Below are 18389 nucleotides of genomic sequence, written 5' to 3'. Positions count from 1 at the left end.
TGTCAATATTTAGATAATATCCTGTAGGGGTCATTTTACATCAATAAAATATAGGCCACTGTGTACTGGCAGTATCATGGAGAGGCTAGCATGGCCTTCTGTTTTATTATCTTGAAATGAAGACTTACGAATGAAGACAATTTTTTTAAGTAGAACACAGTAAGTAAATGTGTCATGGGCCAAATCATGTGGGAGCGGGGGAAACATAACCAGCAAAATCAGTATTTCAACATTTGTTCCCTCCAGATTAACCCAGTTTATATATTTTGACAGATTTTAAAACAATCATACTTAAAATGTTCACAGAAATAAAGTAAAACTTCTGTTTCAGAAACAATTATAGATTATTATATACTAGGTGAATGTGAAAAATTAATTTAAAATCTTGGAAATAAACAATATAATTATTGAAATAAACCATGCGATGAATGGGATAAACTCCAGCTGAATGCAGGGTGCGTTTTCTTAACTGCAACATAGAACTGAGATGTTCAAAACGTGATGGCGGGGGCCAAAAGGATGAAAACTTAATCGTAGTATGGAGAATGTGTCTAAGGTTCCCACGTTTGTTTAACAGGAATTCTAAAATAAGAGAGTGGAGAGAATAGTGAAGAAGCAATATCTGAAGATAAATTAAGGCTAATTTTCCAGAACTGAAGAAAGACCTAGGTCCTCAGAGCGAAAGCACTGTCTGAATAGCAAGCAAAACAAATTCTAAAACATTTTCGGCCCTCAGCAATTTAAAAAATCCTGCTCCTGGCCATACTCAGACAACTTGCAATAAAACTGCAGAACTTCAAAAGGAATTACCAGAGAGAATAAGAAATTATCTACGAATAACAAAAATCAGAGTGACAGCAGATACCTTATCCACAGTAATAGAGGCCCAAATTCAACTGAGCAATATAAAAACATGCATTGGCAACAGAAGTACCAAATTCAGGACAGTGACTCTCTCTGGGGAGAGAAGGAAGAGCGTGAAAGGAAAAGGTAGCCTAGGACCTCGGTTCTAACTACAATATTTGAAGCACTGTTGGTGGGAACGTAAAATGGTGCACCCCCCCCCCAAAAAAGGTGCAGCCACTATGGAAAACAGGATGGCAGTTTTCCACAACATTAAAAATAGAACTACCATATATATCCAAAAGAATCGAAAGCAGGGTCTCAAAGAGTTATTTCTCTTAAGAAAGAGACATATTCATCTCAGCATTATTCACAATAGCCAAGAGGTAGAAACAACCCAAATGTCCATCAACGGATGAATGGATAAGCAAGATGTGGTATATATACTCTATGCAACAATTTTTTTTTTTAGAGATTAACAAAAACTAAAATTTAATTATTTAAAAAGCTTATAAATTTGGCATACCACTCCCAAATCTGTTTAAGAATGTCAAAAGTGAGGGAAGACACAAACCAAAGGAGAAATAACTCTAGATACAAAATATCATAAATGCCAATAAACTTGAAAACTCAGATGAAGTGTAAAATTTCTGGGAAACCATCAAATACCAAAATTAGCCTGAGAAAAAAATAGAAAACTTGAATAAGCTAATAAACATTCAAAAAATTGAAATGGCAATTTCCCATATATACAAAAAAAGAGAGTCTAGATGATTTTAGAGGTAACATTTTACCAAATCTTTAAAGAAAAGATTAATATTATCTCATACAGGTTTTTGCAGAGCATAGAAAAAGAGGAAAACACTCCAACTCACTTATAAGACTAGAATAACCTTGATGGATACCACACTGGATAGGAGGTGTAAGTAAAGAAAATCACATGTATGAATAAGGCAAACATCCTATGTGAAATATTAGGTAACTGAATCCGACATTGTATTAGAAAAAAAAATTTTTGTACAGGTAGGGTTTTCCTAAAAATACAAAGATAATTCAACATTAGAAAATCAACCAATGGAATTCATATTCGCGGACTTAAAGGAGAAAACCCACATGTTTATCTCAATAGCTATAGAAAATGTCATTGCTAATGTTTAATACCTACTTACAATAAAAAGTCTTAAAAAACTAAGAAAAGTGCTAAAGGCTACTTATCAAAACCTACAGAAAATATACTTAATGGGGGAAACTTCGGGAGTCTTACATCTAAGGCTAGGAACAAAAAAAAGAATGCCTGCTAAAGCTATTTCTACTCCTTATAGCAGTGGAAGTGCTGACAAATTCGATGATAAGAAAAAAGAGCCATTTGGACTCGCAGATGGGAAGTAAAGAGACAAATATATAATTTATGGCAGATTATATGGTTATTTACATTAAAAATTAAGCAAAGACAGCTATTAGAACTAAAAAGATTAAAACCCAAACAACATTATTTCTGTATACAAAATCCACGTTTCAAAACTCAGAAGTTTTCCTATACATGCAGTAGCCAATTAGAAAATAAGATAGCATGTCAAAGCAACCAAAACTGTAAGGAATCTAGGAATTGACTTAACAAAAGCTGCACACAACCTTTATGGAAAAAAATTCAAAGAACATTAAAAGAGACCTAAGTAACTGGAGAAATATATCATGTTGACAAAAGAGAAGATTTAACATTGTAAAGATGTTGATTCCCTCAAAAATTATCATAACTATAATGCAATTCCAACAAGACTTAAATGGAATTGGAACTAATTCTAAATTTACATGGAAGAAGAAAAAGTCTACCAATAACTAAAACAGTTCTCAAAAGAAGAGCAGAGGACTTCCCTGGTGGCTCAGAGATTAAGAATCCGCCTGCCAATTCAGGGGAAGAGGGTTTGAGGCCTGGTCCGGGAAGATCCCACATGCTGTGGAGCAACTAAGCCCATGCGCCACAACTACTAAGGCTGTGTGCCGCAACTACTGAAGCTCACGCACCTAGAGCCCGTGCTCCGCAACAAGAGAAGCCACCACAATGAGAAGCCCACGCTGCAATGAAGAGTAATCCCTGCTCGCAGCAACTAGAGAAAGCCCACGCGCAGCAACAAAGACCCAACGCAGCCATAAACGAATGAATGAATGAATGAAGAGCAGAGAGAATAAATTCACACTACCTGATATTAAGACATACTGGAAAGCTATCATGTTTAAAGCAACTGTTAAAACATGTGATTCTATGGCAGGAACAAACAGGAATATAATGAGCACAGACACAGATCCATATGCCAATTATGCCCATGGGGAAGTGGATATATGATCAAGTTGGTATCATGAATCACTGGGGGAAGCTGCATTATTTAACTAATAGTATTGACGAAATCGACTCTCTTGAATGAACAAAAATAAAACTTGAATCATTCTTACACACAAAGAAACTCAGACCTAAGCACAAAAGGTACAACCAGAATATTACTAGGAGAAAATGTAGGGAAATAGTTTGTTAACAAGATGTAGAAAGCACAACCTGTGAGGTAAAATGTGATGGATCTATCTACATTAGATCTTTCCCCCCTCCCTTCCTCCCTCCCTCCCTCTCTCTCTCTCTCTCTTTCTCTCTCTCTCTCTCCTCTTTCTCTCTCTCTCTCTCTCTCTCTCTTCTCTTTCTTTCTCTCTTTCTTTCCTTCCTTCCTTCCTTCCTCACCATGCAGCATGTGGGATCTTAGTTCCCCGACCAGGGATTGAACCTGTGCCCCCTGCATTGACAGCATGGAGTCCTAACCATTGGACCGCCACAGAAGTCTCAATGTAAAGATTTCTGTTCAACAAAAGACATAAGTAACAGATGGATGGCAATCTGGGAATCTATTTTTTGCTGTGTATATCATCAACTAAGGACCAATATTTAAAAATTTTAAAGAACTTCTGAAAATTAACCAGAAAACCCAATAGAAAAGTGAACAAAGGGGAATTCCTTGGCGGTCCAGCAGTTAGGACTCAGCACTCTCACCGCCGTGGCCCGGGTCCAATCCCTATTTGGCAAACCAAGATCCCGCAAGCTATGCAGAGGCACTTCACAAAATGAGAAAGCAAAATGTCTCATAAGCATATTAAGATATTTTCAATCTTGTTAGTAATCAAATAATGCAAATTCAAACAATAGTAACATACTACTTCATGCCCCTCACATTTACCAAAATTAAAAAGCTGTATAAAACTGTCAAGGATGTAGGGAAACATGATCAGCTGACGGGCGTGTGAACTTGAGCCATTCTGGATAATATTTTGGAGGTATTCAATCGCAAACATACAAAAAATTATATACACAAAGTCCACCCCTCCCTCAGAAAAAAGAGAATAAAACCCCAGAACACCTTAATACATACAAGAATGTTTACGGTAGCGTTATCTACAAAGTGAATACTTAGAAACACAGAAGGCACTCAGCTTGATATTTAACTGAATTCCAGTTCAGAAAGGTGACAGACAAGAGTTTCCTGCCCTACATGGTAAATTTCTTTGAGGACAAGAACCATAGTTTATCTTTCTTTCCCTGTGCATATGGCTTGATAGGGGATATTCCATAGCTGTTTGTTAAACGGACTAGTAGTGAAATAGAAGTTTTTAAGGAGCTGCAAGAAAAATTTGGTAACATTACATCCACTGTCCTCGGTTAGTCACACAATTTATGGTTAGCAAACAGGGACTAGAAAACAAAGTCACATGCCATGGTCCAGTACTCTCTATTACATTATTTTCTCTCTTCAATTGTCTGGTATGACATTCCACGGAAAAAATAGGGCACATTTTCACTTTTTCTAAAGAAAATTCTTTGAAGAGTGGTAGAGCGTTATAACTCCTGTTTATTCTAGCTTAAAAAGCATTTGTCTAATGAAGTTAGAGAACCATTTTTCGAAGCTATGAAAAAGAAATTTAGGTCAGAATTTTGTATTATCAAACTTCAGTCATTCATGTTTCACCTGCCCAATTTTTTCCATGTCCATGTATCATTATTTACTTCATGCTTTTTCTTAACTGTTTGCTTTAAAAAAAAAAAAAAAGTTCTGTCCTAAGTAAAAATATTCATGAATCCGATTTGATGTTATGTTTTACAACATATAAGTTACAACCCTGAAAATAAAACTATGTACTATGTATAATTATTTGTATATGTTGTGCTCTTTATGAGTCTGGATTAGATGATTTCTGAGGTTGCTCCTGAACTAACATTCTGTCATTTTGTGTTAGTTTCTCTACTTCAGCAATTTAGTTGCTCACTAAAGAACACTGTATCAGTGCCACGAGGCACTTATCTTGTAACCATGAAGAAAGAAGTGCCATGAGGGAATTCCCTGGTGGTCCAGTGGTTAGAACTCGGCGCTTTTACTCCATGGCCTGGGTTCAATCCCTGGTTGGGGAACCAAGACTCCTCAAGAGCTATGCAGCTTCCTTCCCGCCCCCCACAAAAAGTGCCATGATATTCTGCTTCTTAAAAATCCAAAATAGACACATTAAAATTTCTAAATTTAGCACCGATGTTAGACAGGAATTTATAAAATATTTACAGGGTATAGAAGTGAGTGATGTGGTGGGTATATGGTATCAAAGGATTAAGTTATTTTAACACCGTTTGGAGAATACAGAGAAGGAAGCATTAAAGAAAACAAATTCACTCTCACCTTGCTAATTGGGAAAATTTTAATCTTTTGAGACTATCTGAAAATCCAAATGAGGTGAGGAAGAGCTGCACAGAGGAAGGTAAGCAGTCATAGAGCATAGTTTGGGCAATATGTTTTTAAAAAAACATAATGCTATAGCAGAGAAGTGGTAACCCTAAATAAAATGTGCAGGGTAGGCAAGAAAAGAGAAAAGGTTATGCTTCTGCAGTTGAATTCTCTTTTCAATGCAATATTATTCAGCCTTAACAAAGAAGAAAATCCTGACACATGCTAGAACATGGACAGACCTAGAGGACGTTATGCTAAATGAAATAAGCCAGTTCACAAAATGACAAAAACTGTGTGATTCCAGTTATGTAAGATATTTACAGTAGTTAAATTCATACAGTTAGAAAATAGAACAGTGGTTGCCAGGGGTTGGAAAGAGGGGCAGTGAGGAGTTGTATAAACGGGTATAGAGTTTCAGTTTTGTAAGATGAAGAAGTTCTGAAGATCTATTGCACAACAATGTTAATATAGTAATACTACTGAATTGTACACCGAAAATGGTTAGGATGATAAATTTTATGTTACATGCTTTTTTACCACAATTTAAAAAAATACTTGAAAAATTATTGAATAAAAATATTTCAAGCAAATAGATGATAAAGCTGAATGTGTCCACTAGTATTTATTATATAAGATCCTATTCATTTTTTTCTGAATTATTTCACAATATAAAAAGCCATTTTAAAAAAATAGTTGATAGTATTAAGTCCATCAACAAAAGAATGGGTAGACAAATTGTGGTACAGGAATACAGAAAAGACTACTCAATAAAAATGAGCTACTGGGCTTCCCTGGTGGCACAGTGGTTGAGAGTCCGCCTGCCGATGCAGGGGACACGGGTTCGTGCCCCGGTCTGGGAAGATCCCACATGCCGCGGAGCGGCTGGGCCCGTGAGCCATGGCCGCTGAGCCTGCGCGTCCGGAGCCTGTGCTCCGCCACGGGAGAGGCCACAACAGTGAGAGGCCCGCGTACCACAAAAAAAAAAAAAAAAAAATGAGCTATTGATGTACACAGTAACATGGTTGAATTTCAGGAGCATTTGGTTGAGTGAAAGAAGCCAGACACCAAAGAATACATGCAGTAAAATTCCATTTATATGAAGATCAAGAACAGGCAAAGCAAAACTATGGAGATAGAAATCAAAAGAGCAGTTGCTTATGGAGGGTGGGGATTGACTGGAAAGTTGGCACTAGGGAATTTTCTGGGGTGACGGCTATATCTTGACCGGGGTGTTGGTTACATAGGTGAATACATTTGTTTCAACTCATCTATTTGTGCCCCTAAGATCTAGGCATTTTACTCGGTGCACATTTTACCTCAATGCAGAAATAAAATTTTAAACAAACGGTGAAATTAAAAAAAAAAATGTAGGCCATTCACAAGTGGAGACAAGAACCACGACACTGGTGGTACCACACACTTGAGGAGACAAGGCAAAGGGCACTTCAGCTGACTGAAATGCAAGGAGAAATTTAGATATCACAATTCTGTTACTCAAGAAGCATTCAGGACATTGGAGAAAAGGCCAGAGCTTCGAGAAACTGGAGAAGCATAACCTGAAACCATGTTCACTGTCTCAAGAAATTTATCAAATCTTACTAAGGTACAAACAAGCCTCTTCTTTGGTCCCTTTCCAAAGAAAGAGCTGGAAAATTTGGTCATTGGAAATAACTTAATGCCTTCTCTTTGTTTCAGATAACTTGATTTAAATTATGTACATATGTAGAAATGTATGTTTCTATGTTCATTATAGAAAAATGAATACATGTTCATTATAGAAAAAAATAGAAGCTATAGGTAAGCAGAAAGAAAAAAATCCAAATCACCAGTTAACATATAACTGCTCTTAACATGTGGTTTGTTTTCTTCCAGGCTCTTTTTTTCAAAAAATGCTGTACCTTTTTAAAAAATCGTTTCTAATCTTTTCAGTTGTGTAAGTGAGAGTCTGCACATATCACTGCAGAAACCTGTGGCTGTCTTTGTTAGGGAAGAGCCAACAGATACATAATGTAATTAATCATATTTGTCTCTCAACTCGTGATGTGATCTTAAAATGCTTTCTTCGGTTACTCTTTTTCTAAAGGTGGGTCTATTGTCGTCTAAGACAAAACCAATTTGTCTTTCAAATGTTACCATTTATGACTTGGAATGTGTTCTATAATATCAAGTTAGTAATATTTCTTCAGGAATGATTTCTTCGCACAAATATAAAAGCACCATTACTTATGCTTGTGCACGAAACATGACTACAGATGGCTGTAAAACATGATTTTTTTAAATGAATACACTAGAGTTTACCAATCTACGTGAGTTCCTTTTTGTAGTCTTTTTGGTAGGATGTGCACTTATATGGCAAATATTTCTGCCATCCATGAAAACATCTTTGCGATGTCTCTGAGAGCTGCCTTTAGCCTATGCAGGATTCTGTTAAATATTCTCAATTTGACTATTCTCCATTAGAATACAAGCGGTGTAAGATCAGAGACTTTGTCTTGTCTTGTTTGCTTTGTTATCCTCAGTGCCCAGAAGACATAAAGAGAGACTCAAAACTAATATGTTGGGACTTCCCTGGTGGCGCAGTGGTTAAGAATCCGCCTGCCAATGCAGGGGACACGGGTTCGAGCCCTGGTCCGGGAAGATCCCACATGCTGCAGAGCAACTAAGCCCGTGTGCCACAGCTACTGAGCCTGTGCTCTAGAGCCCACGTGCCACAACTACTGAACCCCGCGCGCCTAGAGCCCGTGCTCTGCAACAAGAGAAGCCACTGCAATGAGAAGCCCGCGCACCATAACAAAGAGCCCCGCTCGCCGCAACTAGAGAAAGCCTGCATGAAGGAATGAAGACCCAACGCAGCCAAAAATAAATAAATAAAATAAATAATAAAATAAATAAAAAATAATAAAATAAATAAAATTTATTTTAAAAACACCTAATATGTTGAATGAATGGTAATAAATTTTCATGTATTGAGGGTCAATTGATTGCTGAAATAATTTACAGTGTTCAAGAAGACTATTCCTCTCCCTTCCACCTCCTTTCTTTCTAGTGTGGCTGGGGGTTAATGAGTGAAGGATGAGAGAGCAGGCTGACTACAGTGATTATGAAGAAGAGCTGGGCATGCTGCTGGACAGGATATGCCAGTAGTTTGTCCTCCAAATGGTAATGTTTTCAATTAACATATTTTTCCCCTTTCTTCACAGTGTAAAAAGGGAGGAGAGATGACATTCTAAGACACAAAAATATAAAAGATAACTATCAGTAAACCGATTGAAAGTTGACTTGGTTATTCCTTGGCAAATCTTTTGTTGTAAAGAATGCAATGTCTCCAGTATTGGAAAGCTTTATAAGGACAAGGGCTGTAGCGCCTGTTCTTTGTGTCTTCGCCTGGTTTGATGTACACAGTGGGTTATCAAGTATTTGGGCTGAGCGAATGAATGAGCCACTTAAGGTGATTGGGGGGAAAAGGAGGGTATGTGGGGAACTTATCAAAAGCATCCAAAGTTCTTATCAAAAATTATCTGATAAACGTATGAGGACAACAGGAACATAAAGAAAGCCCAGGCTCAGGTGTCCCCACCTCTGCCCTGGCATGTGGAACCAGGGCTTTGCATCGGTCTCTACTGTGCAACAGAGCTCACACTAGGGGATTTCACCTCCCACTCCAACAGGACACAGATATCACCACCTTGTAATTGTATGCAGCCTGGAGACTAACCAGAGTGTCAGCTTACACAGCGAGGCTGTCAGAGGTTGTGTGACAACCATTTAAAACAACTTGAACCCAAAATAACCAGTTGTAGTCCAGTATAGCCAACCATACTGCAGCTGGTATTTGAGTTGCAACTGAAAGTCACAATCAGTTCACCTTGTGAGCTTTTGATGTTCTAGATAAAACTGTGGAGTTAGAGGTGAAAAAATGCCACAGATCACCAGCAGCGAGTCAGAGTCATTGTTTCTCAAGTTTTTAAGGCACAGTGCCTTAAATGGATTCAACCCATTCAGAAGCGAGAAACCACGACAAAACTATTAGGGGAATTACAACCGGAAATTGATTTGTGGCCACCCTATCACCACCATTTTGTTTTTATTTTTTTAGTCACAGTGAGGTTGTCTCCCTAATCCTTTGACCAGCGTCATTCTTTACATACTTCACATATTTCTTGGGTCCTATTTTTAAATTAATGACGGTGTCATATGCTAAATGTTTCAAAACAAATTTCACACTACTTGGCTTCAAATTTTCCCCCCCGATATCACAAAGTGATTGATTTAAGCATTGCTCACTGTCTTTGGTTGCCAGACCTTCCCTGACTTTGCTCAGCAAACGTTTCCATGTAACACAAACTAGCATCACTTTAAAAAATACTTGTAGGTATGATGGGAGCTTCTAAAATTGAAAAAAAATTTATCTGTCTGCCCAACTGCAATCCACTGAAATGCAATCTGGGGATTATAGAGGGTCAGATGGTGCCTTTACAATAACAACCACTCAGCAACAGGGGGAATACAAGTGCAAGGCTCTGGGTAAGATGCAGGACTATGAGAACACGGTATTTGCATGTTTAACAGTCAGTGTAGGCACTAATTTGGGGGGAGAACTTAGTCTGCTGTGGTTTTTAATAAAATTATTTGGAGGATTTTTATATGTCACAGCACTTATAATTTCTTTTAACATGGTCGTCCCCTTTTTTTCAAAATATTTGTTTCAAGAACAAAGAGAAATAACATTCCAAAGTTTCATGAAAATATAAAAACAAGGTATTCACTAGCATATTTTGATCTAAAGTAAATTTATTTCTTGCATTCATCCTAATAGATTTTCCATCTTTCTTGGCATCCGAACATATTTTAAAAGCTTAAACATTTCTTGAGAGCTCAAACATATATGCATACTATGTTGTCAGTCAGTTACTAAAATTAAAATACAATTTTAATTAGCGCAAAAGTAAATTCTTACTTTAGGCAAGATAAGTAAACAGCAAATTACCCAGTTGCTACCAAGGCATCTGAATACCTTGCCAAGGCCAAGTCAGGGCATGACGCAGCAGAAAATTACAACTACCACCACTGGCTGAGGTTCATATTACAGATCAGGAATGACAAATACAGGGCACTTGTATCGGCACTCCCCTAAGTCATGTCCACGGCAGACATTACTAACCGCTGATGGCGTTCTCTAAGCCCAGGAGCAACCTCAGAATCTTTCACAGAGCCCCACACCAGGCGGCTACTATCCACCAAGTCAGTGTCTGAGATGAAACCTATATTCAGTCCCTAATTAAAACCATTTATCAAATGATATGGCTGAACAAGATGTTCCTCACTTGTGTCCCCCTTCAACAATAATTTGGTATCTATTCACAGACAAAAGTGTCTTTGTGGGAGCTTTGGGGTCGAAGTAGAAAATTGTAAAACCCCCTTTCAGTCAAAGACGGAGGAGAGATGTTGTGAGAAGGCAGGCTTAAACCCAGGTGGCGGATTCATGGACCACGGTCTTGGTTACAGACCCAGAAACAGCTCCATACCCCTGAGAACTTAGCTATGACCCCATGTGGCTTTTGTTCCATCATCAGCACCAAATGCCAAGGTTACCCAAGAGGAGTAATACACACTTGTATGTTGAGCAGTAGTCATACAGATCTCAGTACTGACTGGATCATGAACCAGCTCCAGCCCTTCTTGGCCATGGTCTGGGAGCTTGTGGAGTTAAGCCTGTCCAGCTCAGTTTGTAGATTCTGAAAGGGCCCTGAAATGGGGTTCCAACTTGCTCCAGCCACAGTCCACGAGCACGCCTGCTGGCCCAGGGGCCCAGCAGGAGACACTCTTATCTGTGCTACTAGCAGTCCTGAAAGACCCCTATATTCAGCTCCAGCCCCCTCACAGCTACACTCTGCAAGCAGTCAACATTGGTCACAAGAAATAAAGAAGGTCACTATATAGTGAAAAACGGGTTAATTTATCAAGAGGATATAACAATTATAAATATAAATGCACCAAACATTGGAGCAGCTAAATATTTAGAGCAAATTTTAAGATACCCAAAGGGAGAAAGAGATGGCAATACGGTAATAGCAGGGACTTCAATACCACACTTCCAATACTTAATAGATCATCCAGAGAGAAAATTAATAAGGAAACAGCAGACCTGAAAAACACTATAGACCAACCGGGCCTAAAAGACACATAGAACATTCTGCTCAACAGCACCAGAATACACATTTTTCTCAAGTAAACATAGAACATTCTTCAGGAAAGATGATAATGTTGGGCCACAAAGTAATTCTTAACACATTTAAGAAGACTGAAATTTTATCAAACATCTTTTCTGACCACGTGGTATAAAATTAGAAATCAATAACAGGAGGAAAACTGAAAAATTCACAAATACCTGCAAATTAAACAACACACACCTGAACAACCAATGGGTTAAAGAAATCAAAAGGGAAATCAAAGTATCATGAGACAAATGAAAATGAAAACACAATATATTAAAATTTACGGAATGCAGCAAAACCAGTTCTAAGAGGGAAGTTGACTGCAACAAATACCTTTATTAAGAAAGAAGAAGAGGGGCTTCCCTGGTGGCGCAGTGGTTGAGAGTCCGCCTGCCGATGCAGGGGACACGGGTTCGTGCCCCGGTCCGGGAAGATCCCACATGCCGCAGAGCGGCTGGGCCCCGTGAGCCATGGCCGCTGAGCCTGCGCGTCCGGAGCCTGTGCTTCGCGACGGGAGAGGCTACGACAGTGAGAGGCCGGCGTACTGCAAAGAAAAAAAGAAGAAGAATCTCAAATAAACACCTCACTTTATACCTCAAGGAATTAGAAAAATAAGAACAAGCTAATCCCAAAGTTATCAGAGAGAAGGAAATAATAAAGATTAGAGCAGAAATCAATGAAATAAAGACTAGAAAGACAATATTAAAAAAATCAATGAAACTAAAGGTTGGTGTTTTGAGAAAGTAAAAAATTGACAAACCTTTAGCTAGACTCACTAAGAAAAAAGAAGACTCACACTAAATTATAAATGAAAGAGGAGACATTATAACTGATACCACAGAAATACAAGGAATCATAGAAACTACTATGAGTAATTATATACCAAAAAACTGCCTAACCTAGAAGAAATGGATACATTCCTAGAAACATACAACCTACTAAGAATGAGTCATGAAGAAATAGAAAATCTGAACACAAACTTACAGTTACCAAAGGGGAAGGAGGGGTAGGGGGAGAGATAAATTAGGAATTTGGGATTAACATACACACACTATTATATATGAAATAGATAACAACAAGTACATATTATATAGCACACAGAACTATTCTCAGTATCTTGTAATAATCTATGATGGAAAAGAATCTGAAAAGGAATATATATATACATATATCTTTATATACAAACACACACACACACCATGTATAACTGAATCACTTTGCTGTATACCTGAAACTAACACAACATTGTAAATCAACGATACGTCAATAAATAAATAAATAAAATTTCAAAAAAAGGTAAAGAAAATCTGAACAGACCAATAATGACTAACAAGTATGAAGTAGTAATCAAAAACCTCCTAACAAAGAAAAGTCCAGGATCACACGACTTCACTGGTGAATTCCATGAAACATTTAAAGAACTAATAACAATCCTTCTCAAACTCTTCAAAAAATTGAAGAGGAGGGAATCCTCCCCAACTCATTTTATGAAGCTTGCATTACCCTGTTACCAAAGGCAGATAAGGATAAGGATCCCTAATGAATATAGATGGAAAAATTCTCAACAAAATATTAGCAAACTGAATTTAACAGCACATTAAAAGGATCATACACCATGATCAAGTGGGGTTTACCCCTGGGATGCAAAGATGGTTCAGCATACACAAATCAATAAGTGTGATACACCCATTAATAGAATGAAGGATTAAAATCATATGATCCTCTCAGTCAATGCAGAAAAAGCATTTGACAAAATTCAACACACTTTCACGATAAAAGCTCTCGGCAAAGTGGAGATTATATATATATATATGTATATGTATATTGAACACACACAACTCAATAGCAAAAAAATCCCCCAAATAATCCAATAAAAAAATTGGCAGGCAATCTGAATAGACATCTTCCCAAAGAAGACATACAAATGGCCAACGCGTACTTTAAAAGATTCTCAGCATCACTAATCATCAGAGAAATGCAAATTAAAACCACAGTGAAATATCACCTCAGACCTCTTAGGACAGCTATTATCAAAAGGACACACAATAATTACTCTCTTTGTGAGGATTTGGAGAAAAGGGAACACTTGTGCACTGTTGGTGTGAATGTAAATTGGTACAGCCACGATGAAAAACAGTACAGAGGTTCCTCAAAAAAATTAAAAATAGAATTACTGTATGATCCAGCAATCTCACTTCTGGGCATATATTCAGAAGAATTTAAATCAGATCTCAAAGAGATCGGTCACGTTCATTTCAGCACATTCACCACAGCCAAGACATGGAAACAACCTAAGTGACCATTCACAGATGAATGAATAAAGAAAATGTGATCTATCTATCTATCTATATACACAAATACAATGGAATATTAATATTATTTGGCCATAAAAAAGAAGGAAATCCTGCCTTTTTTGACAACATAAACGGACCTTAAGGACATTATGCTAAGTGAAGTAAGTCAGATGGTGAAAGACAAATACTATATGATCTCACTTATATCTAGAATCTAAGGCCAAACTCATAGAAACAAATAGAATGGTGGTTCCAGGGACTTGGGGGTGTTGGTCAAAGGGTACCAACTTCCAGTGATAAGATGCATAAATTCTGGGGATTTAATGTACAGCATGATGACTATAGTTAACAATACTGTATTATATACTTGAAAGTTGGTAAGAGAGGAGCTCTGAAGTGTTCTCACAAAAAAATTAAGTGAGGTGACAGATGTGTTAATCAAGCTTATTGTGCTAATCATTTCACAATATGTATGTGTATCAATCAACATGTTGTACACCTTAAACTTATGCAATGTTATATGTCAACTATAACTCAATAAACCTGAAGAAATTCTATTTAACAAGTAGTCAGGCTTTGTTCCTTGCAACTTTTGTTAGGGATTGGGGGTACTCTTCAGTTCTTTTCCCTTTTAAGGCTCTGATCCATGGAATATATATACAAGGATCAACTGCAGAAAGAAAGGCAAAATAGAAAATTGTTCGATGCTTGGTAAGAGCTCTGTATCCTAAGGCAAGGGTTTGGACCTGGCTCAGGTTCAAGGACAAAGGGAGACTCCCTCTTATTCTCTTTGCAGTATCTCAATCTTGGGACTTGCACACTTGGGACCTGTCTAGATTGGGGGTGGGGGAGGAGAGAGAGAGGGAGGGGCAGGGGTAAAGGTCTGTCAGAGAAGAAGTAAAGAATGAATAAGGGAGGTCAAGCTCTAAGAGGATTTCTGATTTGGCTTACCGACTTTACCATGTTTCCTTACAAACAATATTACAGTCCTCCCTCGGTATCCACAGGCAGTTGGTTCCAGGAGCCCCCGCATATATCAACATCTGAAGATGCTCAAGTAAGTCCCTTAAATAAAATGGCATAGTACAGTCGGTCCTCCCATTCCGCAGGTTTCCCTTCCACAGATTTAACTAACTGCACATGGAAATTCTGATCCACAGTTGATTGGATCCAGGTTGCCAAACCAGTGAAAGCAGAGAACCAACTGTGTATTTGTCGAAAAAGATCTGCATATAAGTGGACTCTTGCATTTCCAACGCCTGTTGCTCAAAGGTCAACTGTGGGCTTCCCTGGTAGCGCAGTGGTTAGGAACCAGCCTGCCAGTGCAGGGGACATGGGTTCGAGCCCTGGTCCGGGAATATCCCACATGCCACAGAGCAACTAAGCCCACGAGCCACAGCTACTGAGCCCGCGTGGCACAACTACTGAAGCCCGCTCGCTTAGAGCCCGTGCTCTGCAACAAGAGAAGTCACCGCAATGAGAAGCCCGCGCATCACAACGAAGAGTAGCCCCCGCTCGCCGCAACGAGAGAAAGCCTGCGCTCAGCAACAAAGATCCAAAGAAGCCAAAGATAAATAAAATAAATAAATAAATTTATTTTAAAAAAAAGGTCAACTGTACATTTCCTGAGCACTTGCTATGACAGGCACCTGCTAAGTTTGACATCATCACCTCAGTTGATAATCCCAATACCCCTCAGAAGTTTATCTGTTAGAAATTGTGTGGGCGACACTGTACTCATCTGAGTACCCCTGGGAAATGGGTGGTACCCTCAAGCCAGACGTGGGGTCAGAAATAGGGGAAACTGCCAGGAGATACAGTGGGCGGGCATGGACATGTTCTTCCACCTCTAGACCTGAAGGGTGGGAAGACCAAGGTCAGTGGGATCTCAAGAAGGAGCTGTAGCCATCAGGCAGGAGGTGTGGCCTTTCAGGGAGGAATGCAGTCACTGTCCCAAAGCTGCAGGGGTGGGGGAAGAGCTTGGGGAATAAATACTCCAACCTCTCTCTTTCCCTCTTTCTCTCCGATTTCCTGATAGTGCCTCCCATTGACTGAACCCCTTTGGAAGCTGGAGGTCACTGGTGCTTTGAGATAGTCCATTAATGTCAGCCTCCTCTGGGAACAGAGCACAGGGTAGAGCTAGGTCTGGAGAGGCAAAGAGAATATGCAGCCCAGGCATGTGTCTAACAAATATATTTCTAGTAAATGGGACACATTTTTACAAAAAAATATCCATCCTTTATCTAAAATTAAAATTCAACTGAACATCCTATATTTTTATTTGCTAAATCTGACAATCCTACCCTGGGCACAATGTTGCCCAAACAAAATTGAGGATTTTCGTATCAAAGAAAGGTGGTATAAATAAATACTGCATACAGGATGAGCTGCAGCTGCCAGAGATGAGCATTACTATTGTTCCTATTTTACAGATTCTGAAGCTAAGCCTTAGAGAAAGGGGGAAATAAGGCTAAATAGCTAATAAGTGCTAAATCTGCATTAAATTCCATTTAGGCTGAACCCGGGGTCTTTCAGCTCTTATGCTATGGGCCCTCATGACTGAAGAAGCTTCAGAAAGCAAAACAGAGGTCAGGTTAAGGGCTTTTTAACACACAGCCACCTCACCAGTGAACTGTGGCCCAAAGGAGGTCAGATTGTCACCAAACAGATTAGTAACTCCTCCTTTTAGAGCGGAGGTTCTTTATTGGGGTGGGAGGTTGTCCCCTCGAGGGATATTCTGCAATGTTTAGAGACATTTTCAATTGTCACAGCTGGGGAGAGCGTGCTCCTGGCATCTAGAGGGTAGAGGCTAGGGAGGCTGCCAACATCCTACATTGCACAAGACAGTGCTCTACAACGGAAGTATCTGGCCCAAAAGGTCCACAGTGCAGAGGTTGGGAAATCCTGTCCTAGAGAAAAGAATAAGTAGAGAAATATAGAATGAATCCCCCCAGTACATAACTGCCATATACAAAGAGGGAGCTTGGACCAAGAGCCATGCATGAGATATCCCCTAGCACCTATGTCTTAGAGCACAACCGATCACATGCCATTTGCCTTCTTAGATTTGTACATTTAACTTTGCCTACAACACAGGAGTGAATGTGAATATGCCAGGAAATGTTCTATAGCCAGAGAGACCGGAACCCTACCAAGAGATTTTTAGAATTTACAGTTTGAGAACAGTTATGAGCACCATTATGAAACTATTTGTTTAAAGCAAATTGCAGTATGTACACAAGGAACTTAGCATCAATTAATTCTTTGTAAAGCCAAGCGTAAGTAGAAGTAAATACGCTATTTAAAATCCTATTTATAGAACCAAATTGAGATTCTATTTAGGTTATTTGGGATCAGCTGTCCTCTATATCAGGAGGGAATTTAGAAGATAAGAGTGGACACAAATTTGATCTTCCCAGATTGGCTCTGTTTTTGATTTAAGGACAGTCTGTGACAAAGAATGGTTACTGATGTGACGGTTCATAAATCAGTCACTTTAAATTGACATAAATCTCCCTTCTCACATATTATCTTCAAAGAAGGGATAACACTTGCTTTATTAATGTCACTAATTGATTGAAAGGAGAACCCTAGATTTGGGCCACTGTTCTACTTGTTAAAAATATATTGTTGATCAGAATCTAGGGACTTTGAGTTTGGAACTATTTTCTTTCTCCCGCAGGGTTTATCTGATTACCTTGCTAGTCTTAAGGCATGGTAACTTCTGACAATGCCCCAACATAGACACTGGGCTCAAGATGTCTATATCCCTTGAGATCCTTGGTAGATCTCCAGACCAAACCTTCTGCTCTGTTGAGACTGTGCCAGACCTACAGTGTATGTCAACCCAACAGCTTCTGAAGGGTAGATGGGACCTGCATTGCTAGTCTAGTATTATTTATGCATCAAATCTATGCATCACTATTTAATTATCAAGATGCTTGTGTTAACTGGAACCAGAATTTGAAACTTATTAAAGACATGAATTCCATGAGACTTTTCCAAATGGAACTCTAGCCAGAAGGTATTGGTTACTTAAGTAACCAAAGGGGATAGTTACAGTGAGGGCTCATTTCTAAAGTGGTCCAATGGCATTAATCCCAGGTAGAGGAACCAGAGTGCGTAGATCTTCTCCTGTGTTAGATACTGTACGTGGGTATTTCCTATCCACTTCTAACAACAACAAATCAGCCTCTTCATTCCCATCTGAGGGATGAGGAAAATGACCTTGGGCATGTGCCCTAATAAAGCATCAGGTTGTTTATCTATAAAATGGGAGTGAGTCCCCG

The 18389-nt window shown here is 38.8% G+C and overlaps 1 protein-coding gene across 1 annotated transcript in view; it reads right to left on the bottom strand.

Annotated features, from left to right (window-relative positions):
• The window catches only part of LMOD3 (leiomodin 3), a 39412-nt gene extending 27203 nt beyond the window's left edge, over positions 1-12209 (bottom strand). Inside the window, exon 1 of the mRNA XM_030867693.3 lies at positions 12140-12209. The gene's annotated coding sequence lies outside the window, so the exon portion shown is untranslated. The remainder of the gene's footprint in view (positions 1-12139) is intronic.
• Positions 12210-18389: the final 6180 nt, after the last annotated feature.

Source organism: Globicephala melas, chromosome 11, assembly GCF_963455315.2.
Source record: "Globicephala melas chromosome 11, mGloMel1.2, whole genome shotgun sequence".
In the NCBI taxonomy this organism is placed as follows: Eukaryota; Metazoa; Chordata; class Mammalia; order Artiodactyla; family Delphinidae; genus Globicephala; species Globicephala melas.
This window is presented reverse-complemented; position numbering and strand designations above follow the sequence as displayed.